Source organism: Chionomys nivalis, chromosome 10 (assembly GCF_950005125.1).
Source record: "Chionomys nivalis chromosome 10, mChiNiv1.1, whole genome shotgun sequence".
Taxonomy (NCBI): Eukaryota; Metazoa; Chordata; class Mammalia; order Rodentia; family Cricetidae; genus Chionomys; species Chionomys nivalis.
The window spans coordinates 5911200-5924746 of NC_080095.1; the positions used below are offsets into that span (position 1 = coordinate 5911200).

Below are 13547 nucleotides of genomic sequence, written 5' to 3' on the forward strand. Positions count from 1 at the left end.
GAAGGTTCAAGAAGCATACAGAACACCGAATAGGCTGGATCAAAAAAAAAAAAAAAACATCCCCTCGCCATATACTAATCAAAACACAAAGCATACAGAACAAAGAAAGAATATTAAGAGCTGCAAAGGAAAAAGGCCAAGTTACTTATAAAGGTAAACCTATCAGACTTACACCTGACTTCTCTATGGAAACCATGAAAGCCAGAAGGTCCTGGATAGATGTACTGCAGAAACTAAGAGACTGTGGATGCAAGCCCAGACTACTATACCCAGCCAAACTTTCGTTCACTATAAATGGAGAAAACAAAATTTTCCAGGATAAAAACAAATTTAAACAATACGTAGCCACAAATCCAGCCTTACAGAAAGTAACAGAAGGAAAATCACTAACCAAGGAGTCCAACAATGACCACAATATCTCAGACAACTAGAGACCCTTCACCAGCGCAACTCGAAGAAGGGAAACACACAAAATTTACTACTAAAAAAATGACCGGAGTAAACAACCACTGGTCATTACTATCACTTAATGTCAATGGACTGAACTCACCTATAAAAAGGCACAGACTAACAGACTGGATACGAAAACAGGATCCAACATTCTGCTGTTTACAAGAAACACACCTCAACCACAAAGACAGATACCTACTCAGGGTAAAGGGTTGGGATAAGGCTTATCAAGTAAATGGACCTAAGAAACAAGCAGGGGTGGCCATACTAATTTCTAACAAAGTTGACTTCAAACTTAAATCAATCAGAAGAGATGGAGAGGGACATTTTCTACTCATAACAGGAACAATTCATCAGGATGAAGTATCAATCCTGAATATCTATGCCCCTAATATAAAAGCACCCACGTACGTAAAAGAAACATTGCTAAAACTCAAGGCAGCAATCAAACCGCACACATTAATAGTAGGAGACTTTAACACTCCTCTCTCACCAATGGACAGGTCAATTAGACAGAAACCTAACAGAGAAATAAGAGAATTAATGGAAGTAATGAATCAAATGGACTTAACAGACATCTATAGAATATTCCACCCAAATAGGAAAGAATATACCTTCTTCTCTACAGCTCATGGAACCTTCTCGAAAATTGACCACATACTCGGTAACAAAGCAAACATTCACAGTCACAAAAAAATATCTGTAACCACCTGTATCTTATCAGATCACCATGGATTAAAGCTAGAATTCAGCAACAATGCTACCCCCAGAAGGCCTACAAACTCATGGAAACTGAACAGTCAACTACTGAACCATACCTGGATTAAGGAAGAAATAAAGAAAGAAATTAAAGTCTTCCTTGAATTCAATGAAAATAAAGAAACAACATACTCAAACCTATGGGACACTATGAAAGCAGTCCTGAGAGGAAAGTTCATAGCACTAACAGCCCACTTAAAGAAAACAGAGAAAGCACACATTGGAGACTTAACAGCCCACCTGAAAGCTCGAGAAAAAAAAAGAAGCAGACTCACCTAGAAGGAGTAGAAGACTGGAAATAATCAAACTGAGGGCTGAAATCAACAAAATAGAAACACAGAAAACAATTGAAAGAATCAATGAAACAAAAAGCTGGTTCCTGGAGAAAATCAACAAGATTGATAAACCCCTATCCAAACTAATCAAACGGCAGAGAGAGAATTTGCAAATTAACAAAATCAGAAATGAAAAGGGGGACATAACCACAGACACAGAAAAAATTCAGAGAATCATTAGATCTTACTACAAAAGCCTGTATGCCACAAAACTGGAAAATGTAAAAGAAATGGACACTTTTTTAGATGAATACCATATACCAAAGTTAAACCAGGACCAGGTAAACAACCTAAATAGACCTGTGAGTCGCGAAGAATTAGAAGCTGTTATCAAAAACCTCCCTTCCAAAAAAAGTCCAGGACCAGATGGTTTCAATGCGGAATTCTACCAGAACTTCCAAGAAGACCTAATACCTATACTCCTTAATGTATTTCACAATATAGAAACAGAAGAGTCATTGTCAAATTCCTTTTATGAAGCTACAGTCACCCTGATACCAAAACCACACAAAGACTCAACCAAAAAAGAGAATTACAGGCCAATCTCACTCATGAACATCGACGCAAAAATCCTCAACAAAATACTGGCAAACCGAATCCAAGAACACATTAGAAAAATTATCCATTATGATCAAGTAGGCTTCATCCCAGAGATGCAGGGCCGGTTTAACATATGCAAATCTATCAATGTAATCCATCATATAAATAAACTGAAAGAAAAAAACCATATGATCGTTTCATTAGATACTGAAAAAGCATTTGACAAAATTCAACATCCCTTTATGATAAAAGTCTTGGAGAGATTAGGGATACAAGGGTCATACCTAAATATAATTAAAGCTATTTACAGCAAGCCGACAGCTAACATCAAATTAAACGGAGAGAAACTTAAAGCCATCCCACTAAAATCAGGAACACGCCAAGGCTGTCCACTCTCTCCATACCTCTTCAATATAGTTCTTGAAGTCTTAGCAATAGCAATAAGACAACATAAGGGGATAAAGGGGATTCGAATTGGAAAGGAAGAAGTTAAACTTGCGTTATTTGCAGATGATATGATAGTGTACTTAAGTGACCCCAAAAACTCCACCAAAGAACTTCTACAGCTGATAAATACCTTTAGTAATGTGGCAGGATACAAGATCAACTCCAATAAATCAGTCGCCCTCTTATACACAAAGGATATGGAAGCAGAGAGGGAAATAAGAGAATCATCACCTTTCACGATAGCCACAAACAGCATAAAATATCTTGGGGTAACTCTAACCAAGGAAGTGAAGGATCTATTTGACAAGAACTTTAAGGCATTGAAGAAAGAAATTGAAGAGGATACCAGAAAATGGAAGGATCTTCCTTGCTCTTGGATTGGGAGGATCAACATAGTAAAAATGGCAATTCTACCAAAGGCAATCTATAGATTCAATGCAATCCCCATCAAGGTCCCATCAAAATTCTTCACAGATCTTGAGAGGACAATAATCAACTTTATATGGAAAAACAAAAAACCCAGGATAGCCAAAACAATCTTATACAATAAAGGAACTTCTGGAGGCATTACCATCCCTGACTTCAAACTCTATTACAGAGCTACAGTAATTAAAACAGCATGGTACTGGCATAAAAACAGAGAGAGAAGTCGACCAATGGAATCATATAGAAGACCCGGATTTTAACCCACAAACCTATGAACACCTCGTTTTCAATAAAGGAGCTAAAAGTGTACAATGGAAGAAAGAAAGCATTTTCAACAAATGGTGCTGGCACAACTGGATGTCAACCTGTAGAAGAATAAAAATAGACCCATATCTATCACCATGCACAAAACTCAAGTCCAAATGGATCAAAGACCTCAATATCAATCTGAACACACTGAACCTGATAGAAGAGAAAATGGGAAGTACCCTACAACATATGGGCACAGGAGATCGCTTCCTATGTATAACCCCAGCAGCACAGACACTAAGGGCAACATTGAATAAACGGGACCTCCTGAAACTGAGAAGCTTCTGTAAAGCAAAGGACACTGTCATTAAGACAAAAAGGCAGCCTACTGACTGGGAGAAGATCTTCACCAACCCCGCAACAGACAAAGGTCTGATCTCCAAAATATATAAAGAACTCAAGAAACTAGACGTTAAAATGATAATTAACCCAATTTAAAAATGGGGCACTGAACTGAACAGAGAATTCTCAACAGAAGAAGTTAAAATGGCCAAAAGATACTTAAGGTCATGGTCAACCTCCTTAGCGATCAGAGAAATGCATATCAAAACAACTCTGAGATATCATCTTACACCTGTCAGAATGGCTAAAATCAAAAACACCAAGGATAGCCTTTGCTGGAGAGGTTGTGGAGAAAGGGGTACCCTCATCCATTGCTGATGGGACTGCAAACTTGTGCAACCACTTTGGAAATAAGTGTGGCGGTTTCTCAGAAAAATTGGGATCAACCTACCGCTGGACCCAGCAATACCACTCTTGGGAATATACCCAAGAGATGCCCTATCATATGACAAAAGCATTTGTTCAACTATGTTCATAGCAGCATTATTTGTAATAGCCAGAACCTGGAAGCATCCTAGGTGTCCTTCAATGGAAGAATGGATGAAAAAAAGTGTGGAATATATACACATTAGAGTACTACTCTGAGGTAAAAAACAATGACTTCTCGAATTTTGCATGCAAATGGATGGAAATAGAAAATACGATCCTGAGTGAGGTAACCCAGACCCAAAAAGAAGATCATGGGATGTACTCACTCATAATTGGTTTCTAGCCATGGATAGGGGGCCACTGACTCTATAAGTTGTGGTCCTAAAGAAGCTAAACAAGAGGGCAAACCCAAGGAAAAACATATAGTTATCCTCCTGGCTATGGGTAATAGACAAGATTGCCAGGCAAAAAAATGGAATCTTGGGGGTGGGGTGGGATGGGGATGAGGGGTGATGGAGAGAGAAAAGTGTGAAGGAGAGGATGAAGGGAATTTGGAGAAACGGGATGATTGGGGATATAGGAAGGTTGGATAGGAGAGCAGGGAAACTCATACCTTAGTTAAGGGAGCCACCTAAGGGTTGGCAAGAGACTTGAACTTGGAGTGGCTACCAGATGCCCAGGGCAATGTCCCCAGTTAGTTCCTTGGGCACCTGAGGATAGGGAACCTGAAATGAACCTATCCTATAGCCATACTGATGAATATCTTGCATATCACCATAGAACCTTCATCTAGCGATGGATGGAGATAGAGACAGAGACCCACACTGGAGCACCGGACTGAGCTCCCAAGGTCCTAATGAGGAGCAGAAGGAGGGAGAACATGAACAACGAAGTCAGGACCACGAGGGGTGCATACACCCACTGAGACAGTGGGGCCGATCTATTGGGAGCTCACCAAGGCCAGCTGGACTGTGACTGAAAAAGCATGGGATAAAACCGGACTCTCTGAACATGGCGGACAATGAGAGCTGACAAGAGGCCAAGGACAATGGCACGGGGTTTTGATCCTACTTCAGGTTCTGGCTTTGTGGGAGCCTAGACAGTTTGGATGTTCACCTTCCTAGACCTGGATGGAGCGGGGAGGACCTTGGACTTTCCACAGGGCAGGGAACCCTGACTGCTCCTGGGACTGGAGAGGGAGGAGAAGAGGAGTGGGGGGGGAGAGGGGCGGGAGGAGGGGGAGAGAAATGGGAGGCGGGGAGGAGGCGGAAAAATTTTTTTTTCAATAAAAAAATTTAAAAATAAGAAAAATACTAAAAAAAACATAAATAATATAGCTCTATAACTATCAGCAGTATATACAGAAGCAACAGTATCCTCGCCATCAGCAGCATCTACAGCAGCAGCAGCATCTACACCATACACAACATCTGTACTATTTGTAGCATGAATAATAAAATCCCAGAGATAGATATTGTGATTAAACCTGAAAACCAGGAAAGCATATCAGCCAAGCCACTACAGAAGTCTTCCTCTACCAAGGCTGGGAGACTGCAGACTAAGCTTCTCTCTCCTCCCATCTTATATTCTCTCTAGTTCTGGGATTGAAGGTGTGATTCCTACTACTATAATTATATATGTAGGCCACCACCATCTAGATTTGTTTCTGCATTGATCTTGTGTATCCCAGGGTGGCCTTGAACTCACAGAGATCCCTCTGCCTCTGTCTTCTAAATTCTGGGATTAAAGGTATGTGTCACCATTCACCATTACCTGACCTCTTGTAGCTTTAATTTTGCCTATATTCTTCAGGTGAGATTTATTTATTAAAATACAAATAATATGCAAGTATAACCATCAGCAGCATCGACAACAGCAGTACCCCACCATCTACAGCAACCTACCTGTGAGCATCACTGCCTCTCTCAGCACATCCTCATCCCCATCAGCATCCCTGCACTCAGCAGTAGACCTACCATTAGCAGCAGTATTGCGATAGCCACTGCATGTTGAACTTCTAACGACATTCTAGTGGAAAGAGTCATTCTAACATGGCCCTGTACCCAAACAGCTTACAGATTAACAAAGAATCAAAAAGGGTCACAGAAATCAATCACTAATTAGAATTACACTATAGAGAGGTTGAGAAAAACAATACTCTTTGATGAAGTGATTGCATTCCATGGGACAAGTCAGAACAACTTCATGGAGCTGAGGCCTGCCTCATTTGCCCATCTGCCCAGGTGATCAAGAGAGCAGCTCCCTTGCTATTAGATTTGCAGGCTACAGTGCCAGAGGCAAAGTCAGGCCTGCTTCTTAGATCAGAGTACCTCTCTTGTCCCCCTGCCCTGTGTCTGTCTGCACAGCTATTGTTCAGACTGACAGGAAGGTCTGGAGGTCCTAGAACTCCCACCGGACACTCTACTTAGACAAGACTCATCTACAAACTGGCCACCCAGCTCATCAGATATTCTCTTATGCCAAGGATCCAAATCAAAGCAGTAAATTCAAATCAGGACATTATTGAACACATCGCACACATCTTCTCCAGTGTGCCCAAAGGCAGTGTTGACAGTCATGTTGATCAAGATGTTGCCACAGGCCTGACAAAACAGTGCAGGTGGGGGTGGGATAGAAGGCTTCTTAATGAGATGGCCTCATAGCATGACACACTGGATTGCTGGTTGCCACAGGGGAGCAGGGAGGTACCAACTAGAAAGACACTGACCACTGGTGTAAGGCCTTAGTCATGGGAATGATAGAGGGAGGTATTTTTGTTCTCTCTGTCAGTTTGTTATAGATCTTTGTGTCTCTTTTTTTCTATCTCTCTGCTGTCTCTGTGTTTCTCTCTCTACCCTTCTGTGTCTCAGTCTCTGTGTATCTTCATGCATGTATCGCTCTGTCTGTCTCTTTCTCTGCTTTGCTCTCTTTGCCTTTGTATTTGTTTTTCTGTGTCTCAATATTTTTACGTCTATCTCTCTCCTATGCCTCTGTCTCTCTGTATCTGTCTTTCTAGGTCTCTTAATCTATATCTCAACATCTAGTGATGTCAGTTTCCAAGAGGGCTCATGCTTTGTGTGGCCGACTGTGAGCAGTTCTTCCTAGCTGTATGAAGTCACCAGGATGTTAGGCCTGTGTTGCGTGAGCCCCCAATGAAACCACCAAGGAGCTTGTTTCTGATGCAAACACACAAGGGTCTCTGTTCCTTGAGCTTGGTCCACAACCCAACATTCCAACACAGTGGATGGAGGTGACGCAGCCCTGAACTCAGGGAAAAGTGAGTTTTTAAAGGAAAAAAACACAAGCAGGGAGTTCCAGTATTGGGTAAGGGGATGGGGCAAGGTGATTGGTCAGGCTGCTGGTGCAGAACCACAAAATGCTGACAGAACATCTGCAGGAACATCTGGACCCTGTAAGGTTATTGTCCCATCTTCTGATGGGCTATGTTTAGGCTGTTTTTTGGTTATTTTTCTGGAACTGAGTTCAACCCCTGGTTACCAGATGTCTTAAGATGGAGGCTTTTTTTCCAAAATGGACTCTATGAGACTAAGTAGGCTTTCCTAGGTCCTCACAGATGCTGCACTGCTGCCCTCGAGGAAGGGAAATACAAAGCATTCTTTGTATTTGTGCTTGTTGTGGAGATGACAGGCTCCTGTTAGGTGAAACCAATGTGCATGGTGTTCACAGTTCACAAAATCCTGAGGATGCGGAACCATTAGCTGGGAAACTGAGAGTCGCATAATCTCTGATATAGTCAGTGGTCCAGTGTAGGTGCTGCTGGGGGCCTGTGCAGATGACTCCCCATCAGTGAGCTTAGGAGCCTTCCAAAAGAAAGCAGTGAATGGCACAGATGTGGTCATTCTCGATGTCCTGCTCTCTGCCATCTCAGCGACTCTGCCATGTCTAACTCACACATGTCTTCTCCGCCTACAGCTCCTCTAGCCCCCTACCAGGCTAAGGACAGGGAAGCCTGGAATGGAGCAGAGTTCCTGCCCGACTCACTTGACAGTCAGAGACGGTGGGAGAAGAATAAGCACAAAGCGCCTGACTTTGCTATACAACTGCCTGGCTTCCCTGGGCTTCCTGCTTTCACTCTTCCTAATCCTCTTCTGTCTTTAAATGAGAAGCAATTACCTCACCCCAAAGATAAGCAGATGAGACATTTTAGTGCGAGCTGGCAGAGCTGGGGCTAGCAGGGTCTTGCTGCATATAGACAAACTCTCCTCTGCTAGCCTGGCATGACGTGAGGGATCTGGTGAATTTGAAAGTGACGTTTGGTGACTTCGGTTGAGGTCTAAACATGCATCAAAGTCAGGCCTGACAACAGTTCCAGGACTCTGAATTCAGCTCTATTTGTAAGTAACTTTTTGAAAGTGGCCCTCTTAGTCTGTGGCCATTCCACTCTGAAAGTACATGCCCACTGTCATGTAAAGGTAGACATTTATTTCACTGGTTAGTCCTCGCTGGCCTCCTCTTCCAGTAAGTCAGCCATCCTTGCCATCAGTGGGAGGAATCAGCTGCCCACAGAGGTGAAGGCAGGCAGGTAAAGGCCTGGAAGAAAAGTATCACAAAAGGCTACCTAGGTCCCCAGAAACACCTGATGGCTGTCACAGCATACCTCTGGCCCTCCTCGCTACACCATGGGAGGCATGTGAGCACTTCCTGGAATGGGATGCGTGTGCAGAGAGCTTATTGTCTCTCTGGTATTTGTGGAGGGTAGGCAATTGGTAGCCAGCAGGAAGCAAGGGACTCGGAAACTGTTGGATCTTAACTCCTGACTGCCTTAGGCACCACTGTGTGAACTGAAGACAGTACCCTGCCCCCATAACAGCTCCCAAGAGTTATAGGCAGCACCTTGGTCTGTGGACAGAACAAGTGTGAGGATAGCTGGAGACAGCTCCCCCAGTGTGCGAGGACAGCACCCAGACTGGAGACAGCTCCCCCAGTGTGCGAGGACAGCACCCAGACTGGAGACAGCTCCCCCAGTGTGCGAGGACAGCACCCAGACTGGAGACAGCTCCCCCAGTGTGCGAGGACAGCACCCAGACTGGAGACAGCTCCCCCAGTGTGCAAGGACAGCACCCAGACTAGAGACAGCTCCCCCAGTGTGTGAGGGCATCAGCTAGCTTGGGGACAGCTTCCACAGAGTCTGGCTTCCTGCCAACAGTCAGGGAATGAGAGCAGGAGCGGTTTTTAAAATAAAAATCAAATGAACATTAGACATGCGTGCAATGCAAACTGTCCTCCATCCTCAGCTCTATGCTGACAAAAAAGACAGAGGCTCTGTACCCACACACTTCTTCCCAGGAGGCATCTCTTCACACATGGCTGGTTGCAAAATGGGCCTGTCGTAGATGTTCATGCTATCTCTAGCTAGGTAACATTCTGTAAATATGAGTGAGGCACAAGTCTTTGTTTAGACACACACACAGAGGGGGGCGAGGAAAGAAGAAGGGGGTCTTGATCCTTCTGATTCTCCTGTCTCCAGTTCCCAAGTGCTGAGATCACAGGCACTTGCCACTACGCTCAGCCTAGAATATGAGTCTTTGTGTACATACAGAGAAGAAACCCTCCCCAGAAGAAACCACCAGGCCAGGGCTGTAACAGTTGTTACTCTTGAGAGTATGAAATTGTCTCTCATTCCACATCCTTGCCAGAGCTGACTTCACAATTTTTTTATTTTACAGCTATCCTTTGAATATTTTATATATCTATACAACACATTGCGATTATATCCGTCCATCATTATCTCCCCATGAATGCCCAGAGTGCCTCTACCTTGTCTCCCTCCTAGCCAGGCCAGTGAACAGGAAGTGGTAGCTCTTGAACTGAACAGTTTTTAATAGATTTGTTGTTCTTACATGTATGCATGAGTGTCTGCCTACATGTGTGTGCACCACACACATTCCTGCTGCCTGTGGAGGTCAAAAGAGAGTATTGGATCCCTTGGGACTGAACTGATGAATAGTTGTGAGTTACCATGTGGGTACTGGGAGCTGAACCTGGGGTCCTCTGCAAGAGCAACCAGTGCTCTTGACCATGGATCCATGTCTCCAGCCCCAATACTGAATACCTTTGAAGCCTGCACTGGCCCTTTGTATATTTTTTTTTCCTAATAAAGTACTTGTTCAAAATTTTTACACATTTTGCATTGGGTTACTTTTCCTTTCACCTTTCCCCATGAACAACTATCACAAGGGGCTCTCTGCCCGTGCAGAAGTGCCCTCCTTACCACTGCACAGCCCCGGCAGCCATGATCTGCTCCTGTTACCCATTGCTTCGTCTCTCCATCCACACGGCATGCTGTGGCCTCTGTGTGTGATTCATGTCAAGGGCCTGTTCCACACTCACCTGCTCACTTACTGACACTTTACCTAGATAGACTTCTGCTTCCTGCCACTAAGTTTGCCACAGGAATTCCTGTACACATTTTGAATGGACATTTGCTTTCATTTAGCATGGGAGGAGATGGAGTGACTAGGACCCGGGGAAATGTATGTCCAACTTTGTAAGACATTTTGGAGTTCCAGGTCCTCCATGCCACCAACACATGGGGTCAGACTTCTACATATTAGTCAGTCTTCACAGAGCTCCATCAGCCTCACATTGCCAGTCTGTGTTGACCAGGTCTTCTTTCCTGTCCACTCTGCTCTTTCTGACATTGCCAGTCTGTGTTGTCCAGGCCTTCCTTCCCGTCCACTCTGTTCTGACACTGCCAGTCTGTGTTGTCCAGGCCTTCCTTCCCGTCCACTCTGCTCCTTCTGACACTGCCAGTCTGTGTTGACCAGGCCTTCCTTCCCGTCCACTCTGCTCTTTCTGACATTGCCAGTCTGTGTTGTCCAGGCCTTCCTTCCCGTCCACTCTGCTCTTTCTGACATTGCCAGTCTGTGTTGTCCAGACCTTCCTTCCCGTCCACTCTGCTCTTTCTGACACTGCCAGTCTGTGTTGACCAGGCCTTCCTTCCTGTCTACTCTGCTCTTTCTGACCTCCCCTACTGCCCTGGTCTGAATGTCTGTGTTGCACTCACAAACACTGTGGAGTCCTGGTTGGATTTCTCTGGTCCTCTGTATGAGGGTCCTGCACATTCTCTTCTGGTACAACTAGCTCTTGACCAATCTCTACATGTAACAATTCCTCCTGGGAGCCCCCCCCCCCAAGAAGCTCCTTTCTCTATTCTGGAGGTTTTACTGTTGCTCCAATTTGTAATTTGTGGGGTGTTGCAAATGGCCGAACGGCAGCTCATCTAACGACCCACGCTATGGGTGGTGGTGAAGGTGCCTAGACCACAGAGAGACTCTAAGGTGACCTCCGGCTATTTTTCTGATCACCGTTGCTCAGCATACCCATGGTCCACCTTCCAGTCCCGCTTCCGTCTTTCGTATGGAGCATTGATTCAATCATCATACTTCTCTGTTTCAACTACAGTTTCGTTTGTTTGTTTCTTTTATCAAATGACTGAAAATTCTAAAGGGTGGGGTCAGTCTTTTATCTTTATAGCTCAGAGCCCATCATAGTTCCCTTATATTAAATACATTCTCAAAATGTTTCTAAAATAGGTTAGTTAATGGTATCAGCAAGCGATGGACCTCAGTTTGACCCTCTTTGGTGACATGTAAAGTGGGCTGTCACAATGCTCCATGGGTAAAATTGGAGTATGATAGTATTGTGCCTTGCCCCTGAAAGGACTCGGGGTAGATGCTATTCTGATCAGTAAAGCAAGAAGGTGGGCACCCCACTAACAATGCAGGAAGATTTAGTTATCAGTATGCTCAACACGTGTCAGAGTGGCTCCTAGCCATGGTGGTTTGGAGAAGCAGGGAAATTCTATTCCCTATGGCTTCTGTTATGAGGTAATCAGTTCAGCAGACTCAAAGAAAATAAATTCAGAATTCTGTCTATGCTGGAGTCGGATTTTCCAGGATAGATATATAGGGGAAAAAAAACATGATTTGTGGACAATTCATTGGAATTTGGTTGCATGTTGAAATACCACCAGTGGCTACTGTTTACATTGCCACTGGGATAGCCTGTTACCTAGGTGGGAGGAGTGGGAGAAGCTCCAAGTTCCTAGCTGGTTGTGGCACCCCATGGCAGCCTGGATATCTGCCACGCTTCTGTGCTTTGTGCAGACGCCGCTCATTAGAGAGATGACTCAGCTTTCTCCTCGTTTAAACGCTCACAGAAAATAATGAGTTCTGGGCTTTCACACTTTTCTAATATGAAGAAACATCTATCTGAACACAGAGGGAAATGTGTAAGCCAGAAGTGCCCCCCAGTGCTCAGCTTCTGAATGACTTGTGGCCATCACTCTGCAATGGCCTCCCTGTCACATGATTACAATGGTCATTCACACTGGGTTGTTTTTTCAATAGTAATAACAACTGTGGATAAAAAGACTGGGTTACAGGCATCAGCTGGCACTGCTATGGCTACCTGTGGGGTGAGATCATCTTGCTGGGTGGCGTTAGCAGGGATCCCAGCAACCAACACAATGTGAGGAGGGACTGCTATCGTGGACGCTCGCCACACGAAATGCCAGCTCCCCTTACTGACCACTGGTTCTCGACTAGGGATGCCATCATGGAACCCTGGCCACACCAAATGCCAGCTCCCCTTGCCAACCACTGGTTCTCGACTAGGGATGCCATCATAGAACCCTGGCCACACCGAATGCCAGCTCCCCTTGCCGACCACTGGTTCTCGACTGGCGGGGGGTGTGGGCAGTTGCAACTGCTTCTCCTCTGTATATGTCCAGAGAAAGTCCGGAGCCCATAGAAACATCAGAAACATCTGACAGCTTATAGACACCTAGACAGAGTGAATGGCACTGACATCCTAGGTGGAGGAGACTGAGAAACTTCAAGGAGTCAGCCCCCTGTGCTGGGCTCACAATACACCTATTGGGAATGAGGAAACCCTAGTGCAGTTTATAGAAAACTTCCAGATGTCCCTTGGTATTTAGCAACACACGGCAGTCTTAGAAAGAAAACACAACCCAGATGAGGTAGCATGATGGATGTTCCTTAGGAAGAAATGTTGATCCTTAGTTGAAGGCCCAACACACCAAGGAGTCCAATCTGTACACCATGCCCAAGCTCATCCTCAGATATGAGCTAGTCCCCAGGCTCCAAACTGCCTTCTCCTGGTATTCAAAGCTCATTACTTTTTTTGAAGGAAATTCAGAGTCTGACAAGGTCCCTTTGCAAGCTGCCCTGGAAACGTTTGCTCACAATACTTCCACACCTCATAAGCCCAGGGAAGTTCTAACTCCTCCTTTACACTATATTTCCTCCCAAGCCAGCTCTGGCACACTGACTGAATGAGATTTTACCCCAGACCTAGCGACAAATCTGACCCTCAAAAGCATGTCAATTGCCCTGTGTCCAAGCCTACCTCAGACAGAGGGACAGTTGTTCAGGTACCACACCATCTTGAAACTCTACCCTAGCACCCACAAACAGGCAGTCCTTCGGTTGTCCAGGGATAGCCACGTTGGTGAAATTACCAGAAATGAGAAGTCTCCAGGGATGTAGTAATTGCTAAGTTAAACCCAGGCCAGTGGGCACCAGA

The 13547-nt window shown here is 44.7% G+C and overlaps 1 protein-coding gene across 1 annotated transcript in view; it reads right to left on the reverse strand.

Moving 5' to 3' along the window:
- Ptprn2 (protein tyrosine phosphatase receptor type N2) overlaps positions 1–13547 on the reverse strand; it is a 722848-nt gene that overhangs the window by 429370 nt on the left and 279931 nt on the right. The window lies entirely within an intron of this gene.